Below are 23744 nucleotides of genomic sequence, written 5' to 3'. Positions count from 1 at the left end.
TGAAGATGACCTGAATTGGTTTTGGTTAAAATATTTTTATTTCTTAAATGTATTTATTTATTAAATGTTTATGTCTGGCTAGTGGTACACCATTCAATTGCCAAGCAGTTTGTCATCCTGCAAGGAGGAGGAAATGAAGATTGGTTAACCATCTGGCAAAACCAACCTGATAATGAAAGATTAAATAAAGGCGGGGGGGGGGGGCAACTAGGCAACTACAGGCCAATTACCTGCATATCAACTATGTTCAAATGTCTAACTGCTATGGCAGCAGATGCCATTCAAGAGCTTCTAGTTGAAAACAAGCTCTTTCCACCTGAGCAGAAAGGAAACTGCCCAAACAGCAGAGAAGCAAAAGATCAGCTCCTACCCTGTTTCCCCCAAAATAAGACATCCCCTGATAATAAGCCCAATCGGGCTTTTGAGCGCATGGCAACAAGGCCAAGTGCTTATTTCAAGGTTCAAAAACATATAAGACAGGGTCTTATTTTTGGGGAAACACGGTAATTGACAAGGTGATTTTGTAACTCTGCAAGAAAAGAAAGACCAACTTGAACATAGCTTGGACTGATTACAAGAAGGACCTTTGATTCCCTGCCACATGATTAGATAATCAAGTGCCTAGAAATAACAAGAGTCAGTAGAAGTTATCAGAAGCTTTGTGTAAAGATCAGTGATACAATGGGAAACACGGTTGCTGGTCAATGATGATAGATTGGGTGAAGTTAACATCAAGGCAGGAATCTTCCAAGGAGACTTATTATCTCCACTACTGTTTGTTATTGCACTGATTCCTCTGTAGATAATACTGAGCAAATCAGGCCCTGGTTATGAAACATCAAAACATCTGCTGAGCTATCCCACCTCCTTTACATGGACAATCTAAAGCTGTATGGAAAAATACCATCTGAAATTAGAATTACTGCTCAATACCGTCTGTATACACAGACAAAGATACTGCAATAGAATATAGACTAGACAAATGTACCACCCTTACCTTTTACAAGGGGGAAATGGTGAAAACTGAAGGACCCAAGATCCTCAATGGAAATCAAAAGTCTGATGAAGAGAATCACTAAAAATACTTGGGTACCCTCAAGCTGACAACTTCAAACACACTGAATTCAAGAGGAAGATTAGAAGTGAATACATCATGAGAGTAAATGTCTAAAAATCCAAACTCAATAAAGGAAGTATCATCAAAACAATGACAACCGGGGCAATTCCAGTCATTAAATACACAGTTGAATTGGTGGACTGGAATCCAACAGGCTTGAAAAGGCAGACTAGAAAAATAATGACAACAAATCATGTCCTTCACCCACATGGTGATGTTGACAGACTCTACTTACGAAGGAAAATAGATGGGTATGGAATACTGCAAGTACATAAGACGGTTGAAGAAGAAAAAATGGAAGAATAGCTGAAGGATAGTGAAGAAATGCACTGAAGCTAGTATACCAGGAAAGTTTATGACAGTGATGGCTAACCTTTTCTGGACTGAGTGCCCAAAGGCGCGTGTGCCCGAACCCCCAAAATGCAGTGCGCATGTACCCCCCTCATGCACCTCCCCTCCCCGCTCATGCACACATATCCCCATGTGCACCTCACGCATGCGTGCGCAGCCCCCTGCATGCACCCCACCCCCGCGTATGGGCAGGCGGCCCCTGCATGCACTGCACCCCCATGCATCCATGGGCAGTCCCCCCACACGCGTGCCCCCGCATGCATGGCAGAGACCCAATGACCAGCTGGCCAGTGGGAGGCACGTGCGCATGCATGATGGAGCTGAACTGGGGTGACGGCTCGCGTGCCACCTGTGACACACGTGCCATAGGTTCGCCATTCCGTGTTTATGAGAACTGGAGAGACCAAACTGACCTACTAAATGAAGAATAGAAAAGAGACATGGCACGGCAAAGTATTACACTGCCAGTACATTTAAAAGAAAAAAATAGCAGGCCTAGCAGAAGACAAGACCTGGCAATGGCTAAGAACAGAAAGTTGAAGAAAGAAACAGAGGAACTAATTCTGGTTGCACAAGATCAAGCCTTAAAAACAAATGCATACCAAGCTAGAATGGAGAAGACAGCAATAGATAGCAAATGCCACTTCTACAAAGAAACTTTAAAAAAAAACAGTGGACCATCTAGACAGCTGCTGCAAGAAGATTGCACAGACTGGCTACAAACAACAGCATGACAAAGTATAAACAACAGTGCATTGGAATATCTGCAAGAAATATCATTTGCCTGCAAGCAAGAACTGATGGAACCCAAAATAGAGAAAATAATAGAAAATGAAATAACTGAAGAACTCTGGGACTCTAGAATTCAGACAGACAAATAATCTGCCACATAACATCCCAGACTTAATAACCGTTGATAAAAAAAGTGAGAAAAGTCTAGATAGTGGATGTGGCGGCACCTGGAGACAGCAGAACAGAAGAGAAAGAATTAGAGAGAAATCACAAACTGCAGAGACCTGCAAATAGAAGTGGATGACTGTGGCAAAAGAAGTCAATGATAATATAGTAATAGGTGCCTTGGATGCAATCCCAAAACATCTGGAATACCACTTAAATAACCATGGCATTGACAAAATCACCGTTAGTCAATTGCAAAAGGCAACTTTATTTGGAACAGCTTACATCCTGCAATGACACCTTTAACATCATCAAACAACATCTGCCTATCAACAAATCCTTGGGACATATGTTTTATCAATAGATGGATAAAAAACCCAAATCCAGTCTAAACAATTGACTGATTGTACAACCAACCATAATAATAATCCTCATTTTGGAAAATCAGCCTGCTAAAATTCTCAGCTGTTCTAATAAAGTCTGTTTTCGAACTGTTTGTATTTAATACTAACTACTTGGGCCTGGGTCACAACACTAGGAGATGTTTGCATAGCATGCCAAACTACAAAGAAACCCTGGCAAAGGTTAATGCTTTGAAATAATAGAAAATACTTGTAGTTCTGGTTTTAGATTTTGGCAGTGGTTTGCTCTCCCAAGGTTATTTCAATTTAGTTTCTGAATGTTTTGTTACCAGACTAGGTAACACAATCAGCAGGATTTTCTTGTCCTATTCTCCTTAGCTTATAAACGTTGTGTGTGCCACTTTTGGTCTGTTGGTTGTGTGATTAATCGTTCGTTTGGAGCTATATTTAAATTCTGAGCAACTGATTGGTTCTCTTGTTGATTGGTCGTTCAAATGGTCTGGTTTCTTACGTATTCACATGCTGGATCTAGATCAATATGCTTGTTAATTGCTCCTTTAGTAGAATACGAGACTTCAATAAATTCACACCTGTGGCGAGTGCTGGAATGGCCAATGATTTTTGTTCCTTCCTTCATTAAAGGTTAATGCTGGCCAAACTTTGCATGTTGTATAAACGGAGCTGCTAAATCTTTACCTGACCCATTTAAGTATCATAAATGCTCATGAGAGTCCCAAAGAAATTTAAGTCCCAAAGTATACTTGCAAAATTGGATTTGGTTTATTCACAAATGGTATTATGTGTGGGTAATACAGTTAAATTCACAATGTAAGGCCAGTGGAAACTTAATAATTCAAGTCCTAATCAAGAACTAAGAATTATTAAGAAAATAGGCCGGTCCAAGTAGGGTGATGTTTTGTAAAATTAGGGTGTTCAGGTGTGATAAATTCAATATCTCCAGATAGTGAGGAAGTCCTTTAGGTATTGTTGCAAGGGCTCCAATCCGGTGGGAGGTTTCAAGTTTTTTTACTCCCGGTTCTGTGGGTGTGGCTTGATGGGCGTGGCTTGTTGGCATGGCAGGGGAAGGATACTGTAAAATCTCCATTCCCACCCCACTCCAGGGAAGGATACTGCAAAATCCCCATTTCCTCCCAATCAGCTGGGACTCGGGAGGCAAAGAATAGATGGGATTGGGCCAGTCAGAAGTGGTATTTACCGGTTCTCCGAACTACTCAGAATTTTCACTGCCGGTTCTCCGAACTACTCAGAATTTCCGCTACCGGTTCTCCAGAACTGGTCAGAACCTCCTGAAACCCACCTCTGCTCCAATCATGATTAATATAACAACAGATTTGCAAGCCCCAGTATTTTGTAATTTTTTTCCAATTGTTTTTCGTCAATCCTAATATCATCCAGAATAGGAACAGACTTTCTCTTTTTCAGTAATTATTATATTAGGCATGGTTATGAGCCTTGATGGTGCAGTGGTTAGAATGCAGTATTGCAGGCTAATTCTGCTGACTGCCAGTTGCCTGCAATTTGGCAGTTCAAATCTCTCGAGGCTCAAGATTGACTCAGCCTTCCACCCTTCCGAGGTGGGTAAAATGAGGACCCAGATTGTTGGGGAAAATATGCTTGACTCTGTAAACTGCTGAGAGAGGGCTGTAAAGCACTGTGAAACGGTATGTAAGTCTAAATGCTATTGCTATGAACAAGATGTTTATCTGTTTGGATCTTAAATCGGATAAGATTAACTCAATCTCTCAACGTTGTTTTCCAGCAAAGAGGTCAAGAGCCGTTGCTGGTCTTTTAAGCCTTATGGGAGGGGCCAATCATCTCTTGGCCCTACTCCTGAGTTGTCCTCTCTACTTTAGCTGCTCCTGCCTTCTGGCAGCTCTTCTCATACATGCACTAGGAACAGGCTCCTCCTGTTCCTCTGCCTCTCTACTGTCAGCCTCTGGAGGCTCCAAAGTCCGCACATCACTCCCCGATGGCCCTGGCCCCATCTCTGCCTCCGAGGCAGAGTCCTCATCCGGGTCTTCCCCAGTCTCTAGGACTAGCCCATGTTCTTCCTCAGCCTCATCGCTGTCCAACTCTGCTGCCAGCTCCACAGGCTGCAGGTGGACCACAACACCTAGTTGCTTTATGGTTCAGCATATTGTGAGAAATCGACGACTCTCACCCTGGTCATCACTTCTTCACCCTCCTATCATAGGGAAGGAGATATAGAAGTATAGCCAGCAGCACAAACAGGCTGAAGAACAGTTTTTATCTGTGGGCTGTCAGACTCCTGAATGAGAAATAACATCATAACTATGTAGTATGATGGACTGCAGGGCCAGCGCAATGTGTAACATGTTCACATCGGTGCAATAGGACTGGGTGTTTTCTTAATATGATTTATTGGGTTAGGGATTTTCTATCTTCACTGTGAGTTGTATTGTGTTGGGGGGGGGTGCACCGAGGGAGCTCAACCAATCTCATTGTACATATGTTGTGCACTGACAATAAAGATTTGAATTGAATTTGCATTGAATTGAATTGAAATCAAAAAACTGGCTGCTCAATACATACAACACACGTCATGCGAACACAGCCAGCATATTTTTATTTATTTATTTATTTTGCCTGTTTTGCTTTGACAACTTTGTATGTATATCTCTTAGCCTGTTTTTATTTTCTCCCAGTGGGAAGCTACTTATCTGAGTTTTTTCAGGCGTGTGTGATGAAATCATTTGCCTTGGGAAGATGGGAGAATGGAGCAACTTTATCTTGTAGAAAAATGTATCCTTTGTTTGGGGGAGAGCCATGGTGAAATCTAAAATTTGTTACTACTGGTTCTGTGGGCGTGGCTTGGTGGGGGGGTAATGTGACTGGGTGGGCGTGGCCATTTTTTTTTTTAACTTTTAAAAGCATTTTTCCTACAACCTCTTCGGCAAAGAGGTTGTAAAAAAAATGCTTTCAAAAGGCTCTGATGATCCCAGCTGAGTTGCCTGATTGGCAGAGACTTTTTTTCTTTTAAATGCCTCTGCCAATCAGGCAACTCAGCTGGGATCGTCAGAGGCATTTAAAAGAAAAAAGGGGTTTTTTTCTTTTAAAAGCCTTTGATGATCCCAGCTGAGCCGCGTGATCATCAGAGGCTTTTTTTTCTACTTTTAAAATATTTTTTCGGCCGAAGAGGTTGTAGAAAAAATGCTTTTAAAAGTAAAAAAAAAAAAGCCTCTTATGATTGTGCGGCTGTTGTGGCCCGCCAGCGGCCTGTGCGGATCGTGTCTGATCCCGACGATGAGGAGGCTGGTGTGGGGTTGTGCTAGCAGCCGGCGCAGCCGGCGCTCGTGTCAGACAGCGAGGAGGCTGAAGAGGATGTGGTGCCAGAGGCAGAGACTCAGCCAGGGCCTTCAGAACCTCCAGAGGCTCCTTCAAGTGGAGAGAGTGAAGTGGAGGAGCCTCTCCTCAATGCTCGAGCACGCAGGGCTGCCAAAAGGCAGGAGTGGCTACTCAGGAGGAGGAGGTCTCCTCGAGAGTAAGGTTTGAGGATAATTGGCCACTCCCTTAGCCTATTTAAGTCGCACGCAGTTAGTAATTTCTTGCTGGAAACAACGTGTAATTATTACAGAGCATTTTTGAAGAGTAAGTGTCTTATCGTATCTTGTTTTCTGGGCTGGTTGCCAACCTTTGCCGGACTTATTGTTTATTCTTGATACATTATAACTTTGATAAGGACCATTGGTGTGTGTCACAATCCTTGGGAATCCGGAGCTGGGGCAGAACAGCGGCTCAGCTGGGCATTGGGGGGGGCAGGGATTTTTGCTACCGGTTCTCCAAACCACCTGCCTCCATCGCTACCAGATCGTGTGATCCGGTCTGAACTGGGACCATTTCACCCCTGGGGGAGAGGGTGTTCAGGTGTGATTTCTGACATCTCATGTCTTACAGTAGCCAGGTTACTTCTCTCCAAATAAGAATTAGAGCAGATTCAAAGGGGCTGGTCTTGTATTTCAGATACAGATCCCATTGGATTTTACTTTGCAAACAACACGAAGTGCAGGTAGCCCTCGACTTACAACAGTTCAGTTAGTGACCGTTCGAAGTTACAATGGCACTGATAAAAGTGACTTATGACTGTTTTTCACACTTATGACTATTGCAGCATCCCCATGGTCGCATGGTCAAAATTTGGATGCTGGGCAACTGACTCATATTTATGACGGTTGCAGCGTGCCAGGATCTTGTGATCACCTTTCTAATCTTGACATTGACAAGCAATGTCAATGGGGAAGCCAGATTCACTTAAGAACCATGTTTCTAATTTACCGACTGCAGGGATTCACTGAACAACCGTGGCAAGAAAGATCGTAAAATGGGGCAAGACTCACATAACAAATGTCTCGCTTAGCGAGAGAAATGTTGGGCTCCGTTGCGGTCATAAATTGAGGACTACCTGTACATTTTGCATCTCAAGTACGTAAATTGTGTCAGTGATGCAATGATGCCATGACGCAAGTGATGTTACCGTGACTTGGAAGATATGTCAATGCTGGGGGAGGTCGCCTTAGTTAAGGAAGACTTCTCAGCCAGAGACCCAGAATTCCAGAACTCCTGGAACGATGGGACATATACTTTGATTTCTGCAAGCTGTTGGTATTTAAGGATTCAGCTTTTCATGTCCAATTTTATTTTACTGCTTTGTTGTGGATTTTACAGTATATTTAGAGCTTTAAGGTATGCAAATTGATCTTGCTTCTAGGAATTCCAATAAAAAATATGTACTATAAAGGTTTCTCTGTACTTCTGCCCCCATAACTACTATTAAGAAACAGACTGTTCCAGATACGGCTCCATTTAACCATGTGGCTAAGCCTTACCAATAATCTCCCCTTATTCCCAAGTACATCTTATTCTGTTTTAAGTTCTTTTCAATGTTTGTTCTCCTTTACAGGAATTTCAATTGTCTTGATTTTACTGTAATTTTATTTTATTGGTGTAAGCTTCCTCAACAGCTTGCATAAGCAAAAAAATAGATATGCATTTAATAAAAGCAGTAGCTAATAATCTCTTCCCCAATTAAGTTTGGGGGAACGGGGGCTTATGTACCTCAATAAAACTAGTAGCTATGCTGCTGGCCAGACAGGTCTTTGTGAAGAAGTCAGATGAAACATGGTTCAAAGTTACGATCAGTGATGAATGCCTATTGATTACTCATTGCTTAAATCAACAAGGAATGAATCTGGTGATATAGCTCCAGGGTGTTAGTCAATAAATGGACACAGGTGCAGCTGGTTCTAAGAGGCAACTAATGTCTAGTGCAGTGATGGCTAACCTTTTTGCCGTCGCGTGCCAAAAGCGGGGGGAGCAGGGGGGTCACATGCGCACGTTGCCACACCCATAATTCAACACGCCACGCCACGCCACGCCACGCCCTCCTCGCTTTTGGCAGGCAATGGCACGGTGGGCCCTGTAGGCCCATTTTTTTGCCCTTCCCAGGTTCCAGAGGCTTTCTTGGAGCCTGGGGAAGGTGAAAACGGCCTTCCCCACCCCCCCCCCAGAGGCCCTCCGGAGGCTGGAAACAGCCATTTGCCGACTTCCGGTGGGCCCAGAAGGCCTGAAAATCAGTTGGCCAGCGTGCGCATGCGTGCTGCAGCTGAGCTAGGGCAACACTTGTGTGCCCACCGATATGGCTCCGCGTGCCACCTGTGGCACATATGCCATAGGTTTGTCATCACGGGTCTAGTGACTGGGAGACTCAGAAAAATTAAAATGAGCAATTATGAAATGCTGTTTTGAATCCAATCCTCAACTAGAAGATTTCAAAAGAGAATGTTCAATATTTGGAAAATGAAGCCCGAAAATCAGAAATTGACAAAGATTTATACTTAGAACAAAAGCTTTTATGAATGTCAAACCCCTAGATTTGGAAAAACTAGCTACGAATGCTAATAACAGCACAAATGAAATTGAAGGTGAAAAAACAAATTATTTTTTGAAGAGCAATATTAACTTTGATCATTTTTAAGACAGATTACGGTGTTGATCAAACATACAAATGCACTGAGCAAGAGAATGTTTAAAGTCAGCTCCCTGACAGACATTGGATTGAACTGAAAAGAAAAATTATTGAACATATCAAAAAAACTCAAAACACAAGAAAAGTCCCCCTCGATTGAAAAACACAAATAGAAAAGAATTATTAAAAATTCTGCAAAATATGAGTTTGGTAGTAAAAAATACTGAAACAAACACATTGGTTAAAACTGAAAACAGCATGACAACACCATACTTTAGAAACTGTGCTGTAAAAACAAAAGCAACAATCAATCATCCAAATGGACAATTAGATTTTGAAGAAAGATCAATAAATTACAAGGTAATAGCAATCTAAAGAATCTGAACTTAAGAAAATTGAAAAATAACAAAAGCAAGGAAAGCTGAAAGAAATATATATAATCTTGGCACTAAATTGGTTAAAGACGTCGCCATAGAATGAATTAAGTAATAGTTATTTCAAGGCAAATTGAACATAAACAAAACCAACAATTTCGAACAAAGTAGCGTTTGATTTATAAAGCTTTGCTGAGAAATACCACAAGCACAGATGTTTGCCATGATAAAGATGGGAAACATTTAAAGAACATAAAGATACAAAATAGATATAAGAGACAGAAAGGAAAATTGTCTCAATCAAAATGGAGGGCACAATAAAAATTCAGAAATGATTAGAATAGAAACAAAGAAGGCAAAGAACTAGAATGCATTACAAACAGATAAAGTATACAGATTTGGACTTAACGTCTCTCCATAAAAGATTCGCTAGTCAATTACAGGTTGGAAAAATTGAAGAATGGATGATAACTGGTGTAATATTTTTAATAATAAAAGGCAAAGACAAAGGTATAATTGCAGGCAGCTACAGACCAATTATTCCTTGCCAACAATGTTCAAATTGTATTAGCCAATAATGTTAATTGATGTATTAGCAATTGCAATTTTCAAATTTCAATATTGCAATTCAATATTCAAAACTCCATTCTGCCCATCTGAACAAAAAGCTATTTGCCACAATTCATGAGGAACAAAAGATCACCTGCTTACAGATAAAGTGATACCATCAAAACACAAGCAAAATAAAATGCATTTAATTCTTCCACGTGCAATAACTGGTTGTTGAAATATTACTGCAAACATCTAGAATGTTGCAAAAGAATCTATGAAAGTAACTTTGAAGATAGTGAAGACACTGGAAAAATAAACATAAGGAGAGGAAATTTTCAAGGGAGTTTTTTGCCTCCTTCCCTCTTTACCATCTCAGAGACACACCTCAGAAATATCCAGAATCTTTTTTTTTTTAAAAAAAAGCTTAACTGTCAAAAGAAGAGAGAAAAATGTCTTATTTATTGTATATGGATGATAAAGAAAACACAAATGAAAATTTTTAAAAAATAAAATAGAATCCTTATCTAATACTTTAAAGATATATTGTGACGACATCAAAATGGAATTTGGATTTAAAATAAAGAAAAACTGAACCAGTGAAAGTATACAATACAACTATGGGAACCTCATAAGATCCCAAAGGTGTTTTTCAAAAGGCAACAGGACGTTTTTGTTTTTTTCTTGAAAATGTTTCGCTTCTCATCCAAGAAGCTTCTTCAGTTCTGACTGGTGGGGAATGAAAGGATTTATATTCTTTGCAATCATCTGGTCGTTAGCACTCTGAAGGAAGGTGGCTAGCTCTCTGAGAGTCGTTGAGGCCACTTGGGGGTTTATCTGTGCGCTCAGGTTCACCTGAATCAGAGTGCAAATGGGTGTGGAACCTCCTTGAGACTGCTGAAAGGACTACAGGTAGTCCTTGACTTACAACAGTTCATTTAGTGACCATTCAAAGTTACAACGGCATTGAAAAAAGTGACTTATGACTGTTTTTCACACTTATGACCACTGCAGCATCCCCATGGTCACGTGATCAAAATCCAGATGCTTGACAAGTGGTCAAGTGGTTCACATTTATGACCATTGTAGTGTCCCGAGATCACGTAATCCTCTTTTGCGACTTTCTGACAAGTAATGTCAATGGGGAATCCAAATTCACTTAATAACCATGTAACTAACTTAACAACTGCAATGATTCATTTAACAACTGTGGCAAGAAAAGTCATAAACTTACTTAACAAATGTTTCACTTAGCAACATAAATTGTTGGCTCAATTGTGGTCATAAGTTGAGAACTACCTGTATGTTGTAGATAGGAAATAGGTGATGTCAAATCCCTCCCTCTCTGTTAAAGAGAAGTACAGGTAACCCTTGACTTACGAACAGAACTGAGCCCAAAATTTAGGTTGTTAAGTGAGACATTTAAGTGGATTTTGCACCACTTTACGACCTTTCTCGCCACAGTTGTTAAGTGAATCACTGCCGTTGTTAAGTTAGTAACACGGTTGTTAAGTGAATCCAGCTTTCCCATCGAGATTGCTTCTCAGAAGGTCGCAAAAAGGTATCACATAATCCCAGGATGCCGTGACCATCATAAATATGAGTCAGTTGTCGAGCGTCTGAATTTTGTTCACGTGATCATGGGGATGCTGCAACGGTCGTAAGTATGAAAAATGTTCATAAGTCATTTTTTCAAGTGCTGTTGTAACTTCGAACAGTCACTAAATGAACTGTTGTAAGTCAAGGAGTACCTGTACAGCCATGCTGGCTGGAGAATTCTGGGAGTTGAAGTCCACAAGTCTTAAAGCTGTCAAGTTTGAAGACCTCTGCTCTATAGACACAACCTCATAAAACGTTACTCTATAAAAGAAAACTTGCAGGTGAAAAGGAAAAAAAAGAAAAGCATGTTAGGATATTTTAAAAGTGCAAAAAAATTATGAAGTACCAATTACATGGTAAAAATATAATCAAATCCCTGAATACATGGGCTATATCAATAAACAGATACACTGCTGGTATTGTAAACTGGACACAGCTTGAATTGGACAATTTAGATTAAAAAAACATGAAAGCCAATGGCAATGCATGAAGGTGATCAACTACAGTTAGAGAAAATGCTCAACAGTCCTCAAAGTGTCCTGAAATAACAGAAGCAAAACAAAAAACAAAAACCACTATAAAAGTGAACTGTTGGAAAACCTTTCAGAAAATGAAAGGCAATACATAAAAGAAATGGAAAATAAATTGGGCGACACCAACAACTGGCAATGGTTACAGGCTGGCACTATCAAGAAAGAAACAAAGGAATTAATATTTGCAACTCAAGAACAAGCATTAGAAATGTAAGGAAAATCAAGGATTCAAAATGTATCCAAACAGCAACAAATGCAATCACTGCACAGAAACATATCAAATTTGGATTATGTAATTAATGGATGCCACAAAATTGCTCAGGCTGACTATAAACAATATCAGGATAGAAGTAACCACTATTGGTATCTGCGCAACATTTTTAGTTTCCCAAATGTACACTCGCAAAATTGAAAAAGTGGTTGAAAATCATGGTGTTAACATTTTATCGGATTTTTCACACACACAAAGCACCAGACAGCAAAAGTGAGGAACAAAATGGAAAAAATTACAAAATTGAACAGCTGAAAAGGAGATTATGATCTTGAAAACTATTCCTATAGTTATAAGGGTATTATGCCAAATAACTGATGAAAATAATTTTTACAAGAACTAAGCATTTTATCTACATCAATGGCCAATTTTCAACAAAATGCTTTTCTAAGCACCTGCTCTATTTTACAACATTCCTAGATTCTAGCCGGAACTCAGATTTTTACCATGTTGTTCTATCCCTGTCCTCCAGTATGCCTCCCTTCCCTGTCCAGTATGTTCTCCGGATTACTTCCTTCCAAATAAAGTTCTCAGGCTGATTTTATGTTGCCTATCCATCACATCGTCCATATAGTCCCAGGACTGATGAAATGAATGCCCATCACTCATAAATAAAACTTACTACCTTATTTAGCCCTCTCACCCTCCAAAATAGCTATCAAGAACAGCACATTGAAGAAAAATTGAGCACAGAAAACGGAGAACTTTTCCACTTGACACATAATTAATTCAAATTACAGCAGTTATCCATTCGCCTTCAATACGTAACAATGAATAAAAATGCAGTAAAATATTTCCCAAAAGTATTATTCCAGCTTTTTGCAGTTTCAGATAAGGATAGATCTTTAATTAAAACTGAAAAGATAACCAGCAAATAACAGACAAAAAAAATGCACATGAATCAAGCTGATTTTCTTTATGATGATCTAAAATGAAGTCCTGTGATCACATTTCCAATTGGTAAGAAAATCCACTATATGGAATAGCTATTTTTCCCCCATTTCTTACTAATGGAGCCTGCCCATTATGACTGTAAGTTATGATGGTTGTAAAACAGGTCATCGCATGAACAACCTGATTTTACAATTTTTTTTATGTGTCAGTTGTTAAGTGAACCAACTGTTTGCTATGGGGCATTTTTGCCAAAAACTAGAAGTAAAGACCTGTTTTTGTTTTTTTTTAAAAAAAAAGAATAATATTGTAAATTGCAGTTGGGTTTAAATGTGGGTCAGTTGCCGCACACCTGAAATTCAGAAGGGAACAGTTGTTGGAACTTCGGAACCTGGTCATGAGTAGTTTCTGGGGATCTATTGTAACTTTGAACAGTTACTAAGTCAGCGGTGCCAAACTCACATTGTCACGGCAGCATCACATGACATATCGAGACTTTTTTCCCCTTCTCTAAACCAGGCATGGGTGTGGCCAGCATGTGACAAATCCAGCCCGTGGGCCAGGAGTTTGACAGCCCTGCAGTAAGTCAAGGACCTCTTCTACTCAAGTTTCATATTTTACGTGTTTTAATATGTTTTCTTTTTTAGAAATTGTTTTATAACCTTTATATGAAACCGCATCAATGGTATTTTCATACCATATTGTACCTGAAATTGTAAGCGGGGCAGAGTCGTTTTAAATTAAATGAATGCCTTCCACTTTCAGGGAATTTCTAACTGTATAAGAAACAGTCAAAGAAATCATTTTCCTTATCAATTCAGCATTTTTAAGCATTTTATTAGGCACCTTCAATGTCTTGAATTAATGTTTGACTAAGCAGAAAGGCAGAGTGTAAATTGGATGGAAAGAAACATCACGGCGTCAATAATAGTTAAACTGCACATTGGTAAATCACACTTCATTCAAAAGGGATTTGGAGGGTTACTAACGAAGATCTTGTTGGTGGATTCAAATAAGTTCGTAAGCATCAGGAAATATAAATGGAAAATATGTCTTCTATTTAGAAAACAGGGACGCAGTGGCTCAATGGCTAAGACGCTGAGCTTGACGATCGAAAGGTCGGCAGTTCAGCAGTTCGAATCCCTACTGCCGCGTAATGGGGTGAGTTCCTGTCACTTGTCCCAGCTTCTGCCAACCTACCAGTTTGAAAGCACATAAAAAATGCAAGTAGAAAAATAGGGACCATCTTTGGTAGGAAGGTAACAGCGTTCCATGCGCCTTTGGCGTTTAGGGTGCCGGCCACATGACCACAGAGATGTCTTCGGACAGCGCTGGCTCTTCAGCTTTGAAACAGAGATGAGCATTGCCCCCTAGAGTCGGGAACAAGTAGCACATATGTGCGAGGGGAACCTTTACCTTTACCTTTATTTTAAAAACATCTGCTTAAAAGTAATCCACGACTGCATTTCCTAACTGGTAGGTGGGCGAAAGGGTCAAGTGGGCAGCCATCACTATCTGATCAAAGAATGATTTAGGCATCTTGATTTGACTTGTTTTGAACTCCCCACACATACACAGAAACACACACACTCATCATCATCATCATCATCATCATCATCATCATTATTATTATTATTACTTATTATTAAATTTATATACCGCCCTACTCCCGAAGGACTCAGGGCGGTGAACAGCCAGAAAATGAAATACATATAATACAAACATTAAAAACCATTTAAAATACATTAAATCCTTTGGCCCAGAAAACAAATTTAAAACACCCCAATTTATAAAACAAATTTAAAATTTAAAAAAGCAATTTAAAAGAGAGGTTAGGCCAGGCCAGCCTGCTGGAATAGGAATGTTTTGAGGGCACGGCGGAAAGCGCGCAGATCCAGAATCCTCTGTATCCCCGGGGGGAGCTCGTTCCAGATGGCAGGTGCCCCCACAGAGAAGGCTCTCCCCCTGGGGGCCATCATTGTTTGACCGATGGCACCCTGAGAAGCCCCTCTCTATGGGAGCGTACTAGTCGGTGAGAGGCTACTGGTGGCAGAAGGCGGTCTCGTAGATACCCTGGTCCTAAGACATGGAGCACTCTAAAGGTGGTAACCAAAACCTTGAAGCACACCCGGAAGACCACCAGGAGCCAGTGCAGCTCGCGCAGGATGGGAGTCACATTGGAGCGCCATGTCACTCCCATAACCACCCGCGCAGCCTCATTCTGGACCAACTGGAGCCTCCGGGTGCTCCTCAAGGGGAGCCCCATGTAGACAGCATTGCAGTAATCCAGGCGGGAAGTGACGAGGGCATGAGTGACTTTGCGTAACGAGTCCCAATCCAGAAAGGGACGCCAACTGGCGAATCAGGTGGACCTGATAAAAAGCCCTCCTGGCCACAGCCGTCAAGTGCTCTTCTAAAGACAACTGTGAGTCTAGGAGGTCACCCAAGTTGCGAGCCCTCTCCATGGGGGCCAACAACTCGCCCCCAATAGCCAGCGATGGCACCAACTGACTATATCGGAACGTCGGAAACCACAGCCACTCGCTCTTGGATGGGTTGAGCCTGAGTCTGTTTCTCCCCATACAGATCCATACAGCCTCCAGACACCGGGATATCACTTCAAGGGCATCATTGGGGTGATCCGGGATGGAGATGTACAGCTGAGTGTCATCAGCATACTGATGGTACTTCACCCCGAAACCACGGATGATCTCACCCAGCGGCTTCACATAAATATTGAACAGAAGGGGCGAGAGGACCGACCCCTGTGGCACCCCACATACACATACACCCCACATCTGCCCCCCTGCCAACACAGACTGCCACCGGTCGGAGAGAAAGGAGGAGAACCACCGCAACACGGTGCCCCCCACCCCTAACTCTTCCAACCAGTGCAGCATACCATGGTCGATGGTATCAAAAGCCGCTGAGAGGTCTAATAGGACCAGGACAGAGGAGCAGCCTCTGTCCCGAGCCCTCCAGAGATCATCAACCAATGCGACCAATGCCGTTTCCGTGCTGTACCCAGGCCTGAACCCGACTGGAACAGATCCAGATAAGCCGATTCATCCAGGTACTGAGGGAGCTGTCACGCTACCACACTCTCAACAACCTTCGCAACAAAGCAAAGGTTGGAGACTGGACAGTAATTAGCCAACACTGCTGGGTCCAGGGAAGGCTTCTTGAGGAGAGGTCTCACCACCGCCTCTTTCAAGGTGGCGGGGAAGACACCCTCACTCAAAGAAGCATTTATGATCCCCTGGAGCCAGCCTCGTGTAACCTCCCAAGAGGCCAGCACCAACCAGGAGGGACACGGATCCAATAAACATGTGGCCGCGCTCAGTCTGCCCAGTATCCTGTCCATGTCTTCGGGACTCACAGAATCAAACACTTCCCAGATAATATTCTCAAGACCTGCCTCCATCATTCCCCCTGAACCTACCCAGTCAGAGTCCAGATGTTCCCGAATCTGAGCAATTTTGTCATACAGATACTGTACAAAGTCCTCGGCTCTACCCTCCAAGGGGTCCTCCCGCACTTGGTGGAGCAGAGAGCGGGTCACCCTAAACAGGGCGGCCAGGCGATTATCTGATGATGCAATAAGAGGAGAAAAATAGTTACATTTTGCCGCTTTTATCGCCACCAGGTAGGTCTTAATATGAGACCTTACCAGTGTTCGGTCAGATTCAAAACGGCTGGTCCTCCAACCGTTCTCTAGGCGTCTTTTCCGGCGCTTCATCTCCCTCAGTTCCTCGGTGAACCAAGGAGCCAAGCGAGATCAGTGCCGAGTCAGAGGCCGCAAAGGCACGACCTGATCCAAAGCTCCAGCGGCCGCCCTATCCCAGGCAGCCACCAGGTCTTCGGTCGAGCCGTGAGCCAGAGCCTCAGAAAATGGCCCAAGCCCCGTGTGGAACCGATCCGGGTCCATCCGGCGCCTGGGGCGGAACCACCTCATCGGTTCCGCCTCCGTGTGGTGGGGTGTAGCGGTTCGAAGGTCAAAGCGAAGGAGAGAATGATCCAACCATGACAAGGGTTCAGCCACTATATCCCCTATATCAAGATCATTCAGCCACTGACCAGAGACAAAAACCAAGTCCAGAGTGTTTCCCCCCGTGTGAGTAGGGCCATGCACTAATTGAGTCAGGTCCGTAGCCATCATGAAAGCCATGAACTCCCACGCTGCCTCAGACGCTTCACCGATAGATGGCAGGTTAAAATCGCCCATGACCATAAGCCTAGGGGTATCAACCGCCACCCCAGCTGTAATGTTGAGCAGTTCGGGCAGGGAGCCACGTACGTGAGCAGCAAGCCCACCTGTACCCCATGACCCCACTTCACCAGGAGGGACTCACATCCAGCAATCTGAGGAACAGTGGCCTCCCTTGGACCAAGACCTTCTTTTATAACAACCGCCACCCTCCCGCCCCTACCCTGTGACCTCGGCTGATGAAATGTGCGGAAACCAGATGGGCACATTTCAACGAGGGGGACCCCCCCTCTTGGCCCAATTTTTAAATTCTTTTAATCAGTCTGTGATTTCTTAACTTTTGGGCCAAAATTTATATATATTTTTAAATGTTTTTTTTAATATTTGTATTCTATGTTTTTTATCTTGGCTGTACACCGCCCTGAGTCCTCAGGGAGAAGGGTGGTATATAAATTGGAAATTAAATTAAATTAAATTAAAACCAAGTCTCCGTAACACTGTCCGATCCGCTCCCCCCTCCTGAACAAGATCACAAATGAGGGGGGCTTTATTTACTACGGATCTGGTGTTGCATAACATCAGCCGAAGGTCCGGGCCCTGAGAATCTGAACTACCTGGGGAACGAGAAGAGCCTTCGGGGCCAGAGCGCGCCACCACTTGGAGACAGCGGGCGCGCACTCCCGCAACCAGGTTTGGCCCCCTGCTCCCGCCATATCTGCCCCTCCCACTCACAGTACTGATGTACTGGCCCTCATCATTACAAACTCTGACCCACTCCTTGACCCGGAGCCCTGCGCCTCCCGTGCAGTGACCCCCCGCCGGGCCTGGTCCCACCCTAGTGGGTTATTCCCCAAACCCACAACCCTAGTTCCAATCCAACCCTCCCCCCCGTAGAACCCCTTAAAAATTGAATTAAAAATTTGGATAGAAAACTCCTCAACCTCCTTTTCGCTGCATGCCACCTCTCGGGGTTCCAAAACCTGTCATCAAGGTAGGCCCTCGATAGTGTGGAGGGCCAGACCTGCGAGAGGGGGGAGTCTCGCAACACAAGAAGCTCGGCCGCTGAATACATCCGAACAGCCCGGGGTAAAGATGATATATGGCCGGGGATTCAATCATGATAGTCAAATAAAATGGTCCCAGAGAGAAAATACAGAGCCTTTAGGTGTGGGTCATCTGGAATCCACTGCCCTCTCACGACAGTCAAAAGGAGTCTCAAGCCGTTCGAAGAAACCCGAGGATAAAATACGCCAAAACCACCCTCTCACGGTGGCTGGCATTAAAAAGATGGACTATCACATCCAGTAACAGAACAGCAGTAAGGAACCAGGCTCCCTCAGTAACCATAGTCCAAAGGCTAAGAACTCTCCTTTTGGCTAAAAGGTATGAGATGGAGTACAGAGCCAAGACGAGGGGGCAGACTGAAGATGGTATCAGAGAGAGGATAAGATGGATCCAGGGGAGGGTTCTTCAAGGTCAGAGGCGAGTTCTTCAAGGCGGATGGAAACAGTCTGGATGGCAGATGACCAAGTAAGGCCTGAAACCAGGCCACAGGGGAAAGAGAGACCGTACAAGGGGCACAAACCAGCCACTCCTCCGTGACCATCTGGCCCTTCCAAGTCTCCTTCAGGTCTTCCAGCAGTCCTACAGTCCTACAGTTCATATAGCTGCTCCCAGGTTCCCAGATCTCTGCAGGGTTCCCATCCGGAGCAATTCCATGATGATAAGCCACCAGCGAGCTCCTCTCACTCCCAGCAGCAGATGGTTCAGCCAGGCTGACTTCCCTCGGCACTATCCCAGCGGCCGCCATCCCAGCCGCCACCGCGCCGCTGCCGCCACATCACACATCACACACACAGACCCCCCCTGACTTGCTTCCAATACCAGCTATAGAGAGAATCAAATCACCCCACAAACATTAGCAGGCTTCACAATATACTGAATCTACAACTACAAATAGACTTATAACCCTAATTGAGCTCCGAATTTTGGCATCACATGGCTGGACCTGATTTTTCGGCATCTTTTGCAATATTTAGGCATATGCCATGGTCATTAAGTGAATCAATTTTTCCCAATGGACTTTTTTTTTTTTTTGCCGGAAACCAGAACTAATCACCACAAACCATCATGGTCAAATGACCATGGACACTGCAAACAGCCATAAAGATGAGCCCCTTACCAAGTGCCCAAACTGCAATCATGTGACCGCAGGGGAATTACAGCTATTGTAACCTTGAAAAGAGATCATAAGTAGCTTTTGGGAGGCAGCATGTTGTAACTTCGAACAGTTGTTAAGTAGTTTGTTTTATAGTATTAAAGATATTGTGGCAGGATGTAAGCCGATAACACTGTTATGGTGTGCTCCACAGTCAGCCAAATGTTTAGATTGGATTGGGCATTTTTAATTTACACTGGATTTATTTTTATCATCTGGGATAGACAGAGGTTATTGTTTCAAGAAGTTTAATCAAAATGCAGTTAACAGTGATAAGCCATCATTAGGAATACACAGACACAGACACACACACACACACACACACACAACAGGAACCAGAAATACCTCACAGGAGCAGCTGAAAGCAACTCCTAGAGAGGCAGGAAATGGATCTCAGAATAAACCTGCCAACACAGCCGACATAACCACAGTAATATCTTCCCTTTTCATATTACATAAACAACATTATAAAAATTATAAAACATTGTAAAAGTTCCGATGAAAACAACTGTAACATCTTCCCCTTTTCATATTAACACAAACTAACACATATTAAAACATTATAAAAATTATAAAACATTGTAAAAGTTCCAATGTAAACAACTGTAATATCTTCCTCTTTTCATATTGCCACAAACTAACAGAAACATTATAAGATCTTATAAAACCTTATTAGCATTGCGAAACATTTTAAAAGTTCCGATGAAAACAACTGTAACAGTAATTGTTTCAATGGCATTAAAAGTATCATAGGACGTAAGCTGTTCCAAGTAAAGCTGCCTTTTGCAATTGACTATTATTATTATTATTATTATTATTATTATTATTATTATTATTATTATTACTTACTACTACTACTACTACTACTACTATTACTCAATGACTATTACTCTTATCAACTTGAGTTCATCTACTGGAGGATGAAGGCAGTGGTGGGATTCAAGTAATTTAACAACCGGTTCTCTGCCCTAATTATTTCTTCCAACAACCAGTTTGCCAAACTGCTCAGAAAGATAACAACCAGTTCTCCCGAAGTGGTGCGAACTGGCTGAATCCCACCACTGGATGAAGGCCTCTTGACAGAAGGCTATGTACTGTAAGAGATGACCAGACTGAGCCTGAGGGTGGGGTCAAATGTATCATCAGTTTGGAGTCTCTATGCCCCCAAAAGAGACCTACCACTAAGTCCAGCCCCTCGTGAAGTCCGTTGACTCTTACCTAGTGCCAAATCGCCCTGACCCTTAGTAAATCAGATTCTTGTGTATCAGTAGCATGAAATAAATTCGCATTGCTTTTGAACTCCATCCTGGTTCCTGATTTTTTGACATATGCTGGTCCAGTGCAGGTTGCTAGATAAATGTTTTCCAACTGCCCAACCAAGGGTCCAGAGAGGGCAAATGACCCACTGGGCTTTTGTGCATTAGATAGAATTAAAAGCTGGATCTCCTGATTCCCAATCAAACCGCTTAAGCAATGCACCACACTGGCTCTCAGACATCTACAGTTATGTTTATATTATTTGAAAGAGATGATTATGCTGTTGTATCCTGCTATTTTGCCATCTCCTTTCTTTCTGTTGCAATGTACATGTCTGATGATAATTGCAATGCTCTGGGTTAATTAGGTGTTGTGTGAAAAAGACCCCAGGGAAGCTATCATTGCTTGACTGTTCTGGGTGGCTAATTCCACCCCCAAATCAGAACTGGCCTTTATTTATTCCAACTGGAATATGTAGAGATTTTGGATTTGACCAGTGGACCTCATGAGAACAGCCTGGGATTTATTTCCAAGTCTCTACCTGCGGTTCCAAAAGCTGGAAGTCATTTCTGGGCAATGACAATCTGAACAACACTGCTATTTTGCTTTGATCTTCCTAGTGATGTGATGCATCGTTTCTGTAAGCATCCTCACGTAGGGGTTTCACATGAGTGCTGTCCAAACAAAACGCTCTTCAAACATGGACAAAAAGCTACTAAATCAGGCGCTTCACTCTACTGGTATGTTTAAAATCTCTTCAGGTTTTGAAAAGCTGCAATGCAACACTGGAATGAAGAGTGTCTTCTATCCTGATCAAAATGAGATATAAGCTGTTAACCTAAGGGGGGTGGGGGGTGGGGGGAGAAGGCAAATAAAGAAGCTCATCGTTGAATTCCGTACCACTGGCCCTAAAGAGCTTTGCAAAAGACCCACACAATGAAGGGCTCTTATCCAATTGTCCTTTTTCCAAGTACCCACTAAAAAAAAGACCAGCTCCCGGATGTTTCCAAATATAAACTAGAGGATCCCCCGGCCAAAAAAAATAAAATAAAATAGTAGCTCTGAATTCAGGAGCTGGAAAATCATTTTATATTTGCTGAGAATGTGCAAATAGCTGCATATTAATGCTACTAAGCTCGGCTGCCTTTAAAAATTAGCAACTGTTTGGTAGGGATTGCTTGCCTGGTGAATTTAACCCTTTGAGGGAGATATACAAATTTCTGCTCTCCCCTCCCTCCTCTTCCTTTTCCAGTTACTTCTTCCCTCTCCTCATATCTGTATAGTTATTTTTCCCTTCCCAGTGCTGCCCTTCCTTTCCCTAATGACGTTTTCAGCTACAGCAGGGGTCCACAATCCCCAGTACTCGTCCATGGCCTGTTAGGAACTGACCACAGAAGTGGCAGACGAGCGAGTGACACTTCATCTACGTATGTGCAGGATCTAGATCAGGGGTGTCAAACTCAAGGCCAGGGGGCCAGATTCGGCCCACAGAGTGCTTAGATCTGGCCTGGAAGCAGCAAAGGACTGGCCCACAGTGCCTCTCTGTCCAAAATGTGGACTTTGCTATCTTCAAAAGAATGGCCTGTGTCTTTTGAATGCAGATGGACTGATGAATCTAGTTCAGATGAATTTGTTCTCCTATGTTGTGCCACGCGTTTATGAAGTGGCTGTTTTATTTCCCCAATGTACAAATCAGCACATGGCTCACTGCATTGTACTGCATATACCACTTTGCTCAGTTTGGGTCGGGGTGGACACTCCCTGGTCTCACCTTCCTCCGCTGGAGAGAATGGATCCCCTCAGCCCCAACCGGGCCACCACAGGTGCCGAAATGAGTGATGTCGAGCTGGTCATGAACACCCTGGCCACGCCCACTCCAGCCATGCCCACCTGGCTCCCTGAGGTCAAACACAACCCTGATGTGGCTCTCAATGAAATCAAGTTTGACACCCCTGATCTAGATTATGCGTAAAATCATCCCTTCCCCCGGTCCATGGAAAAATTGTCTTTCCTAGAACTAGTCCTTGGTGCCAGAAAAATTGGGGACCACTGATCTACAGTACAGCTAGTCCTTGCCTTACCACCACAACTGAGCTCAAAATTTCTGTTGCTAAGCAAGGCAGTTCTTACGTGAGTTTTGCCCCATGTTATGACCTTTGTCTGCCACAGTTGTTACACAAATCACTGGTGTTAAGTGAATCATGTGGTCATTAAGTGAATCTGGCTTCCCCCCAATGACTATGCTTGTCAGAAGCCGGCTGGGAAGGTTACAAATGATGATCACATGACCCAGGGACAATGCAATTGTCATAAATACATGCCAGTTGCTAAGCAGTCAGGTTTTGATCGCATGACCATAGAGATGCTGCAATTGTCATAAATGTGAAAACCGGTCATAAGTCACTTTTTTCAGTGCCATTGTGACTTTGAACAGTCAGTAAATGAATGGTTGTAAGCAGTGGTGGGTTGCCCCCAGTTCACACCAGTTCTATAGAACCCATAGTAAAACCGGCAGGAGGCTCTGCCCACTGATCCTGACATCATCAAAACGCTTCTGCGCATGCGCAGAAGAGCAAAGCAAGCGTGAGAGCAAAGCAAGTACGCGCACACAGCCCCGTAGTAAAGGTAAGTAGAACCTACCCCTGGTTGTAAGTGGAGGACTACCAGTAATTCTTTGATGGTTCAAACGGAAGATCTGGAGTGTGTGTGAGAGAGAGGGAGGGAGGGAAGGAGATAGATTCTAAAGATTTCTGAATGGCAGGGGTCTTTTGGTTATGACCAAATGGCTACCCTATTTCCCCAAAATAAGACATCCCCTGATAATAAGCCCAAACGGGCTTTTGAGCGCATGCCACTAAGGTCAAGTGCTTATTTCAGGGTTCAAAAAAATATATATAAGACAGGGTCTTATTTTTGGGGAAACACGGTACTATATGCAAATACCAATCAATTTGTTTTGCAAATGGGATGGTTAGTTTTACAAGCAATCGTTTTTACTTTGTAGTCATTAACTCTATTTATTGTCCTTTTTGGTGTATATTTTTAGCAGGTAGATAAATGCATCACATACATACATTTATTTCCCAGAAAGCAGCTCTCTAGGTTTGGTTTACA

General features: G+C 42.9%; 1 protein-coding gene and 1 pseudogene across 1 annotated transcript in view; both read right to left on the bottom strand.

The window, feature by feature from the left end:
• Positions 1-23744, bottom strand: part of TMEM132E (transmembrane protein 132E) — a 277104-nt gene that overhangs the window by 164331 nt on the left and 89029 nt on the right. The gene's annotated exons all lie outside the window — the stretch shown is intronic.
• LOC148116980 (uncharacterized) lies at positions 10430-16876 on the bottom strand (annotated as a pseudogene).

This window comes from Pantherophis guttatus, chromosome 1 (genome assembly GCF_059756535.1).
Source record: "Pantherophis guttatus breed Tessera chromosome 1, ASM5975653v1, whole genome shotgun sequence".
Lineage (NCBI taxonomy): Eukaryota > Metazoa > Chordata > Lepidosauria > Squamata > Colubridae > Pantherophis > Pantherophis guttatus.
Note: the sequence above shows the minus strand (reverse complement) of the source record. Positions and strands in the feature narration are given on the sequence as shown.